Source organism: Patiria miniata, unplaced genomic scaffold (genome assembly GCF_015706575.1).
Source record: "Patiria miniata isolate m_02_andy unplaced genomic scaffold, ASM1570657v1 HiC_scaffold_3, whole genome shotgun sequence".
NCBI classification, from domain to species: domain Eukaryota; kingdom Metazoa; phylum Echinodermata; class Asteroidea; order Valvatida; family Asterinidae; genus Patiria; species Patiria miniata.
The window spans coordinates 25,505,096-25,519,761 of NW_024037069.1; the positions used below are offsets into that span (position 1 = coordinate 25,505,096).

The window sequence follows — 14,666 nt, forward strand, 5'->3', positions numbered from 1 at the left end:
ATGCGATTATTGAGCGGATTTGTGCCCGCAACATGTGTCTATCCTTTAGTTGTCCATTGTGGTCCGTCCAAACAAAGCCCAAAACAGATCGATGTGGATTAACACGGAGTCCTGGGTTTGAATCGGGGAAGGTTACACCACACACAAACAGACTGGACTAAGGATTACGACACTTCACCCCATTCGGCACCGCGCACTGGGGCTTAAACCGGCCCCAGATCGGCTACAGACGCCCGTCGGTGGCCGCTGAATTCCCCCGGTGTAACTGCCGTGGCGACGGCTCGCCGCGCCGGCTGGCCGCGTCACAACGACTTCTACCAATCACCCTGACTGCAAACAAACTAAGTTTTGATTGAGAAACGATTTGGGAAAGCTTCGGACGCAAATCATGAATTCTGCTGCATGGGATAAAGTCGGCTTTTTTTAACGACAGGAAACAAACAATAAAGACAGCTATTTGGCGTAGTCGGTGGGATTATGTGGTTTGATATTGCCAACCAGATTAATCCGATTCTCAAATTTAAAAGGGATATAAAAAATTGGCAGAACCTTGGAGGAATAAAAACACGTGGCAGAATATGACTTCCCCGAGGCAAAGTTTCACACTTCCTGTAGCCTAAAAAGAATACCGTACTGCCTTTTTGCGACCTATTTCAGAGTAGAACTGACGAAAAACGGTTTACTTAACAAAGGAGTCCTTCATTAATATTCTTACTAAATCAATACGATCCTCATTCATTCCAAATCAATAATGACGTTTTAATTCTCACTATAAAACTTTCCCCTCATTTCCAATTCTTTCCTGATTTCAACCTAATTCCATTCGCTAAGCCACATGTTGCACCTGCAACACGTATCTAGAGGGCCAACAACAACGCATCACGCTACTCTGACCAATGACGAGTCCCCTTTTCTTCCCCCAACATCCGGCCGTCTCGGCCCCACCAAGCAGTGATCGATAAACGCGGTGGCAGGAAACCATCTCGGTCTTTTCCCCCATTCAAATCCCTCTGACATATCCTCCCGAATTGTAAAGAAGGGTTTTAATTCGGCGAGTAATAAACACGATTAGCCTCCAACTCCTTTTGTCCCCAACCGAATAAAATCAAGATGTTCTGGACAATAAGTTGGGGCTTGTGTGTTTTTTTGTCAATGCGAAACAGGCATCTGTCGCCTTGATAATCTAATCCCCATTATGCTCCAGATTATCTTTTTCCCTACTTCAAAATGATGGCAATTTGTAATGCGCTTTTAAATTGCGTATACATCAAACATACGCCAACGCAGATCCATATAAAGCGCACATGGAGGAGGAGAATTCTTGATCCATTTCCGACTACTCGACACTTCACAACTTTAACGACGCCCGCGTTGCAATTTCGGAAGCGAATAACACGGAACACAAAGTATCGATCCCGCTTTCTGATATTGAATTACAGTGTTGATGGTGTTGCCTACGAGTAATGAAAGGAAGTTTTTAATAAGGGTAACAAAATGTTCACACAAACAAGAATGAATTGATGTATAATAAATGTTTAATCCAAAATAAATATTACTTTACCGTTCTGGAAGAGACTAGTGTGGCTTCCGACAGCGAGTTAAAAACCGAGTAGTATAAGAGGCCCATACCACAATGAAATTCCCGACCAAACACAATCATTGAAATTTGTGAAGAGCTAGCAAATACGTTTGAATTTACATGAAGTTTGACCAAGTTTTGTGGGTTTTTTTTAGTTCGGTGGTGTTGAAACATTTTACGGCAGTCCGCTGCATCACACATTTTCTTTTCAAGTGTCGACAACGCTCATGGCGCGATGTACATGTAACGTGTTCATGTTGTTTCCGTGACGAATTTGTTCACAATATAATTACGCATGCGCCCGAATGTCTTCTAACCATTTTAATTCATGAAAATTCATCGCGAGGGCAATCTTAGCACAACCCGCAGCGGGAGTCAATGCACATTTGTTTCCTAGGACATTCTGTTCGGTTACTGATGATGCTCGTAAGGCAAACCACTACGACACGTGTTTTTCTAATCATGAAAATGTGTTACATTGGCATTTTTTTCAAGAGCGCATTCGCAACATGGTAAACAACTTAACTAGCCACTGTTGTATTTAATAAAGGCATCCCCAGGAATTAATGACGTCAACATATCGGGTTTTTTTTGGGGGGGGGCGATCTGACGGCTTCAAGTTTGTGACCAAATTGTAGTTTGGTACGATTTATCTCCTGTCGGTGTTCTGCTGAAAAATTCTACTAATTTGATTTCGGACTGAGAAAACTGCTTTTCCACCCCTCCCCCAAAAGAAACCCACCCACTCCATTCGGCCCTCCAAAAATATCTGTAGGCCCTACAGAGTTCCCGGCACTTTTATGAAAACAAATTTCCCGGAGTTTTCCCTGATATTTCCCTGAGAAATTTCCAAAATTCAATGAGAAATATTAATTTATTTTTAGCGAGGCTGCGGGGAAGTCAAGAGCGGTTGCAGCAACACAACTAAGATACTTCACACTGTATCAACACTAAAAGCCACCACAGTCAATGCGCACAACTTGGACACATAGCACAAGACGCACATACGCCAAATTGACGGAAACCAAATTTCCTTTCAGGGTCACTGTCAAATTCCCTGAGTTTTCCCAGATTTTTTTTGGTGTTTTCCCGAACTGGAAATATGGAAACTCTCTTTCACGGTTTTCCTCTGATATCCAGATTCGCTGTGAACCGTGTAGGCCCATGTATTACGTGAAGATTGATTTACTGTTGGAATGAGGAATGCCTAATTCTTAAAACATATTTGATACCGTTCATAATGATGAGACCGTTTTGGCACCATGGTTCAATGGAAAGTTAATAACACGTCTATCCTTTTTTATCCTTTGCTGATAAAAAAATCTAAGGCTTGGAACACCTGCAAATGAGCCACTAACGAGGTCATTATTCTAGCTGTTAATTCATAACATATCTTGGCAGGTCGCCTTATGGTTGGATGCGGTTTATACTGTCTCGTATCGCCACATGTAGTGTATATCACTGTATCTTGTGTGTCTCATGGCTAGAGTGTGAAACGTCATGAATACTTGATGTCAATGATAGGGACTCATGGGTTGATAAGGGTAGTCCCCTGAGGAGGTAGGGGAAGGGGTCCTCCCCTGGGGTGGGGCAGAGGTGTTCCTGGCTCCTTGAGCTGTGTTTGAACATCATTACAGGGGCTATATGCGGACCTGTGTTTTTCTTTCATCATTTTTTAGGGGGTAGCTTTTGGGGTTTCCTACAAGGTGCGAACTTGATGTTGTATTGATGGCTTAATGTTTGATCGTTTCCTAGGATTCGTGTGTTTACATGAACGGCTTGCAATATGCTAAAGGGGTTCTCTTTTTTTTCTGAAAGAAATCTTATGTTAGCCCCTTTAAGCTCTAGAGCCTTTGTCGGCCTTTTGTAAGAAAAAAAGTGGATGAAGATATGCCGCTCATGATCAAAATGTAAACATCTGTTTAAATGAAGCAGTCTTGTTCATGAAGTACGATAGGTCATCCAATTCGTAACGCTTTCTTGTGGTTTGCATGGGCGTCCCCAGTTTTTTTTTTCTAGAGGGGGGTAAAGCACATTAATAAAAAAAATCCATGTACTCTCTCTAGCATATTCTCAATTTAGCATTTTTTCGAGGGTTGGCGGGGGGGGGGGGACTTTTGTCCACCCCACCCCATTGACACACCTGCGGACGCCCATATTGTTAAATGTGTAATAAATTAACAGCAATATCACTTCGCACTTCGTCGTCTTCTGTTTTTCCTCCTTCTTCCTCTTCTTTTTATGCTTTTCCGGGGGGGGGGGGGGGGGGGGGGGGGCGCCCCTTGCCCCATCCTGGCAACGCGCATGGTGATGGGAGAGTTTGTGGTAATTTCAAACACATAAAAAGACAGCAGTTTATTAAATGGTCCAGGGATTTCATTTAGGCACTAATAGCCTTGTTCACACACATAAAAACAATATTTTATTCTATTTCCAGTGCAATAATAAACACTTCTGCCAGAGGAACAAATAAACCATAATGTGTTGTGGCAATTTAACATTTAAAATAACTGAAACTCAATAAATAAAAGGATACTCATAGCTTCCAATTGACAAGATGAAATGACCTATCATTCATTATGGCATTTATACAGGGATGTGTGGAGTCAAATATTACATTCACTTCAACTAGTGAAAGTCTGTGGTCCACATCAACCTTGGAATAAAATAAACATTTTGATCACTCCAGTCCACCCCCCACTCGACACACCCCACTCGACACACCCCTCCCCCTCTCCCATTAGGCTCCACCATACCGCTACATATCTTCAATTACTCAACAGGTGGCAGCCTAACTGACTCCATATTAAAATAAAATACCGTACCAATAATGCAAGAATACCGAAACGTGAAAACAACAAAAAACAAGAGGTTTAGGGTCGGTCTGTTTTTCAATCAACTGTTTACCTAACCACGCTGCAAGCTAAACAGTTTGTGGATGTTTGTGCAGTGTTATGAGCACTACCACTCCCAAAATAATTAATTATTCAAGAAGGTAGAACTGGTGTTTGCTCCATTATTCATCAGCTCGCTAATCGCTTCCAATGTCTCTTTGTTTCCCCCTCCTACGGAATCCGTCTCCGAGAATCTGGGAGCACGTTACCAAGCTAAGCCTGTTAATCGCTGTCAGTCCTTTTAAGGGATTCTAAAATGCATCGAGACTGTCGGTCTGCAATTTTAATGATCAGACCGAGTCTGATCTTTCAAGACTGAGTTTGGCTGAACCATCCTCTACTTCTTGCTGTTTTTTTCTCTCTTTTTTTTTCTAGGAGAGCAGATCAATACCTCTGTGGGTGACTAGCTCCCGCAAGAAAGGATGATTGTGGCGTGTAATTGTGTTGGCTCCCATCAGAGGACCATCAGTCAGGCTCTTATCTCACCCTAGCATCCGGTCTCTTTTACCTCCCCTGTCTTTCTCATTGTTGGCTGCTATTGTCAACTGCGTCGGCTCCTCACACAAGCAGTTCAAGTGTAGCCAGTGGGACTGGTGTGGGAGCTGATGGATGGCAGGGAAACAAGACAGGAATTAAGGAGGAGAAGAGGCTGGGGGCAGCACACCTGATAGTCCTAGCTATGGCTTCCCTACTGTCAGTCACCATTTAGGGGGCTATTATAATGGGCTTGTGGTTTTGTTAATCCTGGGCTAATCTGTGGCATGATAGGACCAACAGAAGCCACAGGTGTTTGCAAGGGGTGTTGACTCAGACACCTGGTCACAATGAACCATTGTTGTTTAATGAGCCTAGCCCATTGTTTCTTGTCACAATATTGGTTTACCTCAGCAGTTTCAGAAGGTGATGGATATGTCAGTAATGAAGTTGGCTTATTAAAGTGTTAATCTGTTTTACTTTTACCAGAGCCACAGCTGATGTGGGGACTCCCTGCAGGGTGTTGCCAGTCTTTCGACCCGTTGCCAGTCTTTCGACCCCCTGCCAGTATCGGAGTCTATTCCATGGCTCTCTGCTAGGCTACAGGCAAAGTTTCTGCACTGTTGGTGAGAGTTTTTCACAGATTAGCAAGGAATTTGGCCTATTCAAATCAAACACGTACATCCTGTGACTTAGAATTCTGGGCTTGCAAGATTAGCGACAAATTGATTTGCTACAGTGCTATAAGTTCAGAATCTTGATCATAAGATTTCTGTGGTTAGCAAAGCCATAAAATATAGAGCCTAGGCCTAATCTTCAATTCTCCTTTACAAGTTATCTAATACAAAAATCAACTAAGATTTACAATGTCTGGCGGAAGACACCTCGTTACTTTGATGGCACACTAGGGTGGAATTTGAGACATCGGAAGGACATGGGTTAACTCCTCCCCTAAATTGGGTAAAATCCAGTAACATCCGCAACAAACCGAAACTTGTCGGCCTGTGTAAAACATCTTGTTTTGTTGTTATCGCACTCCAAAGAAGCAGTCGTAAATGTCATTTCCAAAGTGAGAAAAAACAAGGGGAGATGCCGACTGGCAAATGCAGTGATGCAAACTTCACAGGGGGATTATTTCCCCCCCTTAAAAACTGTCGGGATAATCAAGATGTATGACCGTCACACGGTCAAGCGGAAACCAGTAACTATGCCATGCAAAGACTTGTGGGACATTATATGTAGTTGGGGAACAGAATGGTGCTGTGGTTCAGCTTATCATTGTGAGCCAGTGACTGCTGACAGGGGTGAACATAAAATATGACCATGGCTGATGCCACAACTCAGACATATTTGAAGGAAACAGAAGTGGGGTCAGTCTGTGGCAGGCAAAATCCCGCAGGCCTCCCAATCTTGACTGTTTTTCTTGAATGATATTTTCCACAATGCTTTAAACAGTTAGGAAAACTCCCTCCAAACTCCTAAAAAGTAATTCTGAAAGCAGAATATTCAAGTACGGTACCTTTCAAAGAAATATATATGGAACTTTTCCAAGAAGTAATTTTATTCCTGACAATTTTGGCCAAGGACCAGAGTTGAAAACACTCCAAATCCTTTGCAAGAAGGTTACATGTACTTATATCAGTTTTTGTGTCTTTTTAAAGAATTGTTTCCCCCCCCCCCCTTTTTTTTTAGAACAAAGTTTTCTTGTGGTCCATGTTGTATTTTCACATAAGTTTGGACAACTAAGAGTTTCGAAACGTAATTAATTTAAAGTTTTAGTTGCGAATAGTTTGATCAAATCAGCAGTCCACAATTTCAACAAATCAGGATGGTAGCTTGTGGTATTCAGTCTCTTCAAACAGTTTCCAGAATGAAAAGGGAACACAGAATGAAACGAAGACTGAAACAAAGACTGAAGCTGCCCCTTTCTTAGTCTTGGTCCAAAACTGAATTTGAATTTTCCCCCTAATACAGCTAATTCCCTGACAAGTGCAGTAAAGCCATGTGCACTAGACTGAATACAGTGCATGCAAAGTATGCCCGGAATTTTCTGGGTAGCACTGCCGAAGTTCCTAAGGTTGGCTTTGATTTATCTTTTTCATGCCTTGCTCTACTGCTGCGATGCTTTACTGCACTTGTCAGGGATCGGCTGTAGTAAGGGGAGTAAATCCGAACCTCTGGTGACAAGATGAACTCTTTGAAATTTAAGAGACAATCATATTTTAGGATTCATTGTATGGCTTTATAGACGGATTGCACTCAGCTGCCATCTTTGAGGTGTGGGTTTTGTTAATTCATGAACATGAATACACAAGAGGTCTACTCATGTGTACCCCTGTTGAACAAAAGCACACACCTCAAACATGACTGCAGTGCAAATGATCTGAACGGGTGAATATTTGGTGATAGAATGTGGTGTCCAAATAAATGTGTCAAGAAGCCCTACACACATAGGTCAAAAGGGATGGTAATTCAAAACCAGCCTACTTGATTAAAAAATTGAGTAGCAACAGAGAGAGAGAGATCTAAACATGGGGCCCAGCGCGTCACTGGCTGGTCAGGTTCCCCCCAATGGCAGTAATAGCCCCTCACCGCTGCAAATTGTGTCGGCAAACAAGGGATGTGTCTGGAATTAATGATTAAACAATGCTTAAATGAGTCATTGAATAAATGATTGGGGCCGATCAATCATTCAGAAGTCGTGCGGCTTATGGACTCTCTCTCACTCTCTATCTGCCGGTCTGGTATACCCCGTTGGGAGATGTGTTACAGTCAGAGCTGACGTGCCAGGCTTGGGCTGAAAGGGAAACTCACACTGTATTACACCGTGTTATCGTGTAGACTAGCTCACCGAGGTGAAGCCCCCGCGTAATCTGAAACTGGATCTTTCCTGCGTTGTGTACCGTAGCCAGCCAGAGAAGAATGGGAGGTTTCCAAAAACACTGGGATGGCAACGTGACTTCCAACTTAGACGGCATCGCTTTCAGAGAATGTTGCGGTGAGCTTCCGTGGAAATCACAGGTTTGGGGACTCTGTAATAAGGGAAAACAAGACAAGTTTGAGCACAGAGTTTCGGAAAATGACAACTGCAGGCCTACAGGGCAAGAAAATATCTGTGTAAGCTGCACTTCTTTTATGCCACCACTGCTTTGACAATGAGCAAGGCCTGTATCTTTTAGACGACATATTTAAACATTGGAAACCCTTCAAAAGACAGGGAGTACATGTTTTCATTTTTATTTTATATAACATTTTGTTTTTATTTTAACCCATTAGCTCTTGTACTGTATTGTTCTACAGAGTATCATCTTGCAAATGTTCAATGTGACCTCACTCCTTTTAAATAAACTATTTGCTGAAAAGCTTAAAAAATAAAAACTATAGATTTTGGGAAGCCTTCATCAAATAACGCAGTCAATATTATATGAACAGCCAGCCAGGATGTAAGACAAGACAGAACCGAGCCGCAATCTGGTGCGAGTCTATAATGCTCCAATAATTGTGCACAGAACCTCAAAGACTCAATTGCTGGCCGAGGCGGATATATAGGAACCATGATAGGCCGACGGTGCAACTCACTCACAGCGTCATTGGATCATTCCGACTGAGTAAACTTCCTCAACGAGTCCGAGAAGAAGGAAAAAATCCAAACCTGAAACCCCAAAGCCCTGAGCAATCAGAAGCAGCCAAGCTGACCAGGACGATTCTTTCCACTCTACTAGAGTCTGGATCGCAATCCCTGATTGGCCCAATGGCGCTAATAATGCCATCTCCAGTGTCTAATGAGCCAGTCAGAGGCGACGTGGCATAGCCAGGGATATCTGAATGTAACAGTAGGCAGGAAATGAGGTTGGGGGGGGGGGTGTTTACATGGAGGAAAAGGCCAAAGCTTATCGCTTCACAAACACAGATCAATACGATCAATCTCGCTGGGTGACAAGTGTCCGCACCCTTGTCAGGTACTTGTCGATTCTGTTCTACATATCTGACATGATTTTTTCACTGCAACAAACAGGGTTCCATATTGTGTCCATAGCATGATCCACATTTCTGCTTTGCAGGGTCGTTTTTTTTTAAGCGTTAAATTGTCTAAGGAAACTGCAGCCACTTCCCATAGACCCGTGTGTTTTAACCAGTGCATGTTGTAGGTCTCGAGACCGGTCTCGTAGACCGAGACCGGTCTCGAGACCAGTTTTTTGTGGCCTCGGCGGTCTCGGATATTTGAGGTCTCAATATTTTTCCTGGTCTCGGGTCAAGACCTCGAAAATATAATGCAAAACGAAAAAAGAATCGATACAATGCACCAAATATTTTGCATCGCTTCATGCACGCATGGAGTCGTTGCTGTGTGGTTAACATTTGTAAAGATATCGATGGGTAGTTCATATTTTCAACCTCGTTTTTTCGTATGTGCAAAAATTGTGCATAGCATATCACGATTCAGTGTAACAAAACCTTGGAGCGAGTGTATCGTGAACCTCATCGCACGTACTACTCGTTTTCGAGTGAACGCAACGGCACGCGATGCACATGGAAACGCTTTCTTTACGTGTGTGGTCGATGTCTGTCACGTTTTCATCTGCTTGTTGCACTTTTTATTGAGATCTAGTGAGCATATTCAAGTTTTTGGAGATGTCAAGCGATTCTGCTGTCATCAGAGTTGGTTTTTAGAGACCACAAGGATGCTTGAGTGTTATTAAATTAATTCATATTGGTTTTTTGTTTACTTATTTTTTGTTTTTTGCTTGTTCAGTCTGTACCAACTGAACTATCCAGTCCTATTAGACCAGGAGCCCAGAACATTTATTCATGCGAAAAGCACCAAAGCAGTCGATCTCATAGGGTGAAAGGGTATCATGGGGACATCACAAAAATGCATTGCTGCCGGATCTAGGGCATAGCCTAAGGTTCTCCATTTTGTCAATGTCTTAGTTCAAGGGGTGCTAGAAACCATAAACCCTTCAAGTTAAATTTCCTCATAGGATTCCAAGTCTGCTAGCTCCTCACTGATCAAGTCTCTGACTTTAATGGATAAAAGAAAAGAAAATGAATTTCCTGAAAGGTCACTAACACCACTAATGAAACTCAACGTCAAGGCACGTACATCACACTTGATAATGCTGCACTACTCAGCCTAATTATCACAAAATTTATGACCGTCCATTACTGAATGCACCGTCGCTTCCTTCGTCTTGCCGATGTTCTCATTCTGCGTAATCCTTGCTAATCTGTTTACAGCGCTCATCAAACACTGACAAAACAGCCATTAGAGGAGTGATTAGTCTGCTAGATATCACTCCTCTGCGTTTTCATTTCTTTTTTCATTTCATTTTCCAACGGATAAAAAAATCCTGCAGCGCTGCGCTGGAACTTCCGGCGAATCTGAAGAATTAGTCGATTCGTCGTTCATCATCATGAACAACGAAAAAACTCACTTCCTTCTGCTATTAATCTAGGCTTCTTGAGGATGTTGGAGGGCGGTAATGGCTGCTGAGACAATCTCCTTCATTAAACTAGAAGTGGGCAATTAAGACTTGATTAATGGACAGATTGGGTGGAGTGCTTGGACATGATCCAACTTGTAATGAACGGCCCGGTACATGGATCGGAGGATGTATGGTGTTAAGTGGACAAGTCATCTCCCCAACCCTGTCTCTCCGTTTCTGTGAGGTGACAGAATGCAAATTTGTCCTGACATTTCATACATGGTTTGGTACATGCTCTGTTCTTTGAGGCACTTCATGCTGTCTTGTAGAACTTTAATTACATTGTTGGGTTTGATGCATGGATGGTGGTGTAGAACATCTGATGAAACAATCTTCATCATGCAGCGGATAGGTGTCTCATGATGGAAGAAGAGTTGGAAAGCCGGGCCCGTCGCCAGCCCTGAGAGTCAGGGGGGCCATAGTACAAACTAGGGGGCCCACTACCGTAAAAATACAAAAATACACATGTACGGCTTTTGCCGGTGGGGGGGGGGGGGGGGGGGGCCAATTGCTCGCCAAGGGTGGCCCGGCCCCACCAGGCCCCCCCCCCCCCTTGACGACAGGCCTGTGGAAAGCACACTCAACCACGCACAATACCTTTATTTTCTGTTTACATTTTCTTTTCCAATTTTTGACGGGGCTCTAAAATGTTGGTAAATAGCCTTAAAAATTTGTTAGCACCTCACATTACAAACACAAAAAAGATTATTTATTCAGTTAGAGGATGATCATTTTAGAAACTTTTGCAATTTTGCCAGAAATACATAAACAGCACATCTTGAAACTCTGGAGAATAGATCGGTAGCAAGCAGGATTTTGTCATTGTATAGCAACACCGGTTCACGCTGCCATAATCGCTAATTGTTTCAACAGGAAGAAATCAAATCACTGGCTCCCTCAATTTTTCAACGGATTAATACATACGCCAGCCAGCCCTGGGGCTATGGGGCTCAGTAATCCAGTTCTTGTGTAACCACAGACGGGACTGAAGGATGAAAACAAAGCTAGGAGGATTGGCTAGAAGTGGGATATGATTGCTGGAGGGTGTTTGGGGAGGGTGATAGTATGTAACTCGGGAAGGGCGATAGGATTTGAGCTTTTGAGCTCCGTGAAGGCCTTTGTTATTGGAGGCTTGGGATCATGGTTGGTGGGGTGGTGTTCCTCTGACAACTATCCTGTCCCAACCGGGTTGTGATCAGGAATGGAGATAAACCCCCCTACTGCTTATCAAATGAGGTTCCAGTCTGTTTCTCATGAGTATGTTCTACCAGGCTGCCGTACGGCCAACCGAAAAGCCCCGGGCACTCTACTATTGCCAACCTTCGCTTGCAGTGCACACTTTTGGTGGCAGCGGGGACTTGAGAAAAATGGGAGCTTGAACTGATTTTGATGAATTAGGAAAATTTCATTAGTCTGTGGTTAGCGCCAGACCGTTGATGATGGTGATGATGATGATGATGAACTCAAAGTAGAGCACACTTGTATGATGACATTGTTGTTGACAGTGGCTGTTCTTTTTGTTTGGTCGGGTGTGCTGGATTTTGATGAATACGGCTTGATCTTACATTAATAGAACAATACAAGCAAGTGAATTGGAAACACCAATATTGCTAGGTGTTCGTGAAAAGACAAACCCTCAGGCATCTTAGGATAGTGGTTATGTTTTGCATCAAAAAAAGACTCGATAATCACAGACTGTTCAAATGTTGGGGGGGGGGGGGTTCCTACCAAACCCTGGAGCTATGGTAACGCCTTGATTGAAATGAGGTGCAAGGCAATAGGCTGCAATATGAAGCTCTTGAAACACACACACAAACAAACAAGAAACAGCTTGGCGACAAAGGCTTCAAGAATCTGTTGAGAGAAACCTGATGAAAAACTGTTCATTTTCAAAACAAACTAAGATGATCTTAGATGAAATCCAAATTTCAGGAATCTAAAAATGTTTTGTTTCCGAATACAAAACTGTAAGGATAGGCAACCTACATCATGTTGACGTGATGCACAATGTGGACATTTTGTGCGAAACGTTTTATACAACAAGCTTACTTTGTCAAGACTAAAATCAATGACTTCCAACTATTAAGGCCGATTAATGTGCTTTGCGTGAATGAGAATGTAATACAAATTTGACATCGGGAAACATTGGCTTTATGAAACTCACCGGAGTTGAAATGTGTTGCAAATTCGCAGGTATGACGTTACAAATTTGAGTTTGCGTTTGCTTCCGCGCCAAGTACGGACCAGCTTATGCTCATGACGCGTATATAAGCAGTAACTTTGACAAAACGGATCCAGGAATTAAGCAGCAAAGGTTAACTCACAGCTTCTAAACGTCTTGTACAAGACTACGTGCTTGTAGGAAACATGCGCAAGTGAAATGAAACAGTTCAACCCGCATGTGTTTCCAGCTATTTCTGGTGACCCATTTGAAACAATAATCAATGCGATTCATGGGATCTGAATGTACTGTTTGACAAAAGTAGGTGCAAGCCAGTAGCGCAGTCAAAACACTGCAGGTGCAACAAAGAAGTAGCAATGTCAGATAGAAAGTAGAATGCCTTTCTGCACTTGTAAGACAACCTCCAACTGTGTCATCAAACCGGGACTTGATAGAATTAAGAGCGTCTTTGGGGAAATGGCGCTCGGAAAGAGAACCCCTCGCAACCTCAAATATCACTTTGTCCTGCATACAAAAATCCCAGCGCTTTAATAAGCCGGGCAAACGGACAGAATACCTGCCGCGTCTACTGGGAAATCAGCCGTGTATTAAACTCCGAGAAGCTAGCCGTAATTCTGTTACTCCTCGCTCGGCCCAGCGCGGGGTTTGGGATGGAAAGTTTGCGCTCTCCTTTCCGAATGAGATTAGCGTCCCGTGGATGTTGTTTACAGACGCTTGCTCCTGTTTTTCCTCTGGTGGAATTAATCGTAGGGCCATGTAGCTACTTATGTCGTGCTTCCATTTAGCGGGGGCACAACACGCGGGGCATCGTCGCCCGTTAATTGCGTGTCTTGGGACTACTTCAAAAGTTTCTGAGCCACAGGCTGAATAGTGCATGCACGACATGGCGTACAAGAACACAAACCTACGTAGAAAAACTAAATAAATCCAAGATTAAAGGACAGTGTAGTATAGAAATGCTGGACACTGAGGCATTCATAAAAGATGAAAGCACTCTGAATGAACATAGAAACATCACATCCATATTTCAAAACACAATGCACCAAAAAAATACCCTGGCATGTAGAATGGATTTCTTTCATAATTTGGCTTTTAATTTAATTTTTTTTTTTCATAGTAACGGAACTAATGCACCGTGTTTCAGTTGATAACTAAATTTTACAAAGGGGTTATACCTTTGCAATTCCATATAAAAATTATAAAAGTTTACATTCTCAAACTTCTTTCATCCACCTCAAGTTTTTTCGTGCAACTCTTCTTTTCGTTTCTCTATTCTTCAGCGGCATGAATTCAGGTCCTTTGTGATGGATATTAATTAATAAGCCTCTCAACTGACTGCACTTTCCACCCACCTAATAACAATTAGCGTCAAGCCATTTTATAGGCCAATTTTATTCGATTACCTGATAACATCAAACACCCGTTTTATTATAGGCAAGCTGGACAGCTTATTGGGCCATAGCATTCACCAACACCAACTCAGCATGAGCAGGATCCTCATAACTGGCAGCAGGCTAGGTTGCCCGAGGGTGGGGGACTCAACCACATGGCACACCCTACCTCCTCCAGGGGTAGGAAACTCAATCTCCTGAAACACCCTCCTTGAAAATCTTGTTTGGGAGTTGACATTAGAGATGCTATTGAACCCTGGGGTTATGTGGATTGGGGGGGGGGGGGGGGGGGGGAGTGGATTCCGTCAATTGGAAAAGGTGGTTTGCGGGGATTTTTGGGAGGGCGCAAATTATTCATGGTATAAGACGGGAAATGGGAGTTTGACTCAAAGACAATTATCCCTGTTGGGAGTAATGAAAAAGTAATCTAAAAGGCTGGGGCGACTGAAGCGGCACATTATGGGGGCTTAATCCTCACAGAAGGGGCCGACAAACATGGGGTTGGGGGAGAGGGGGACAAACAGCCTGGTACGGGAGTTGCTTTGTGATTCCTGAGGATCAAGTGGGTATATCACGCTGGGTACAATTGTCTCACAAGTCAATCCACTCCAAAAGACGTCAAACACTCAAAAGCACTAACAACCCGGTCATCCTGTAATA

The 14,666-nt window shown here is 43.1% G+C and overlaps 1 long non-coding RNA gene across 1 annotated transcript in view; it reads right to left on the reverse strand.

Annotated features, from left to right (window-relative positions):
• Nucleotides 1-4,295: 4,295 nt before the first annotated feature.
• LOC119736963 overlaps nucleotides 4,296-14,666 on the reverse strand; it is an 80,921-nt gene continuing 70,550 nt past the window's right edge. Inside the window, exons 5-6 of the long non-coding RNA XR_005272326.1 lie at nucleotides 5,434-7,979; nucleotides 4,296-5,075 (exon numbers count right to left, since the gene is read on the reverse strand). This is a non-coding gene — a long non-coding RNA (uncharacterized LOC119736963). The remainder of the gene's footprint in view (nucleotides 5,076-5,433; nucleotides 7,980-14,666) is intronic.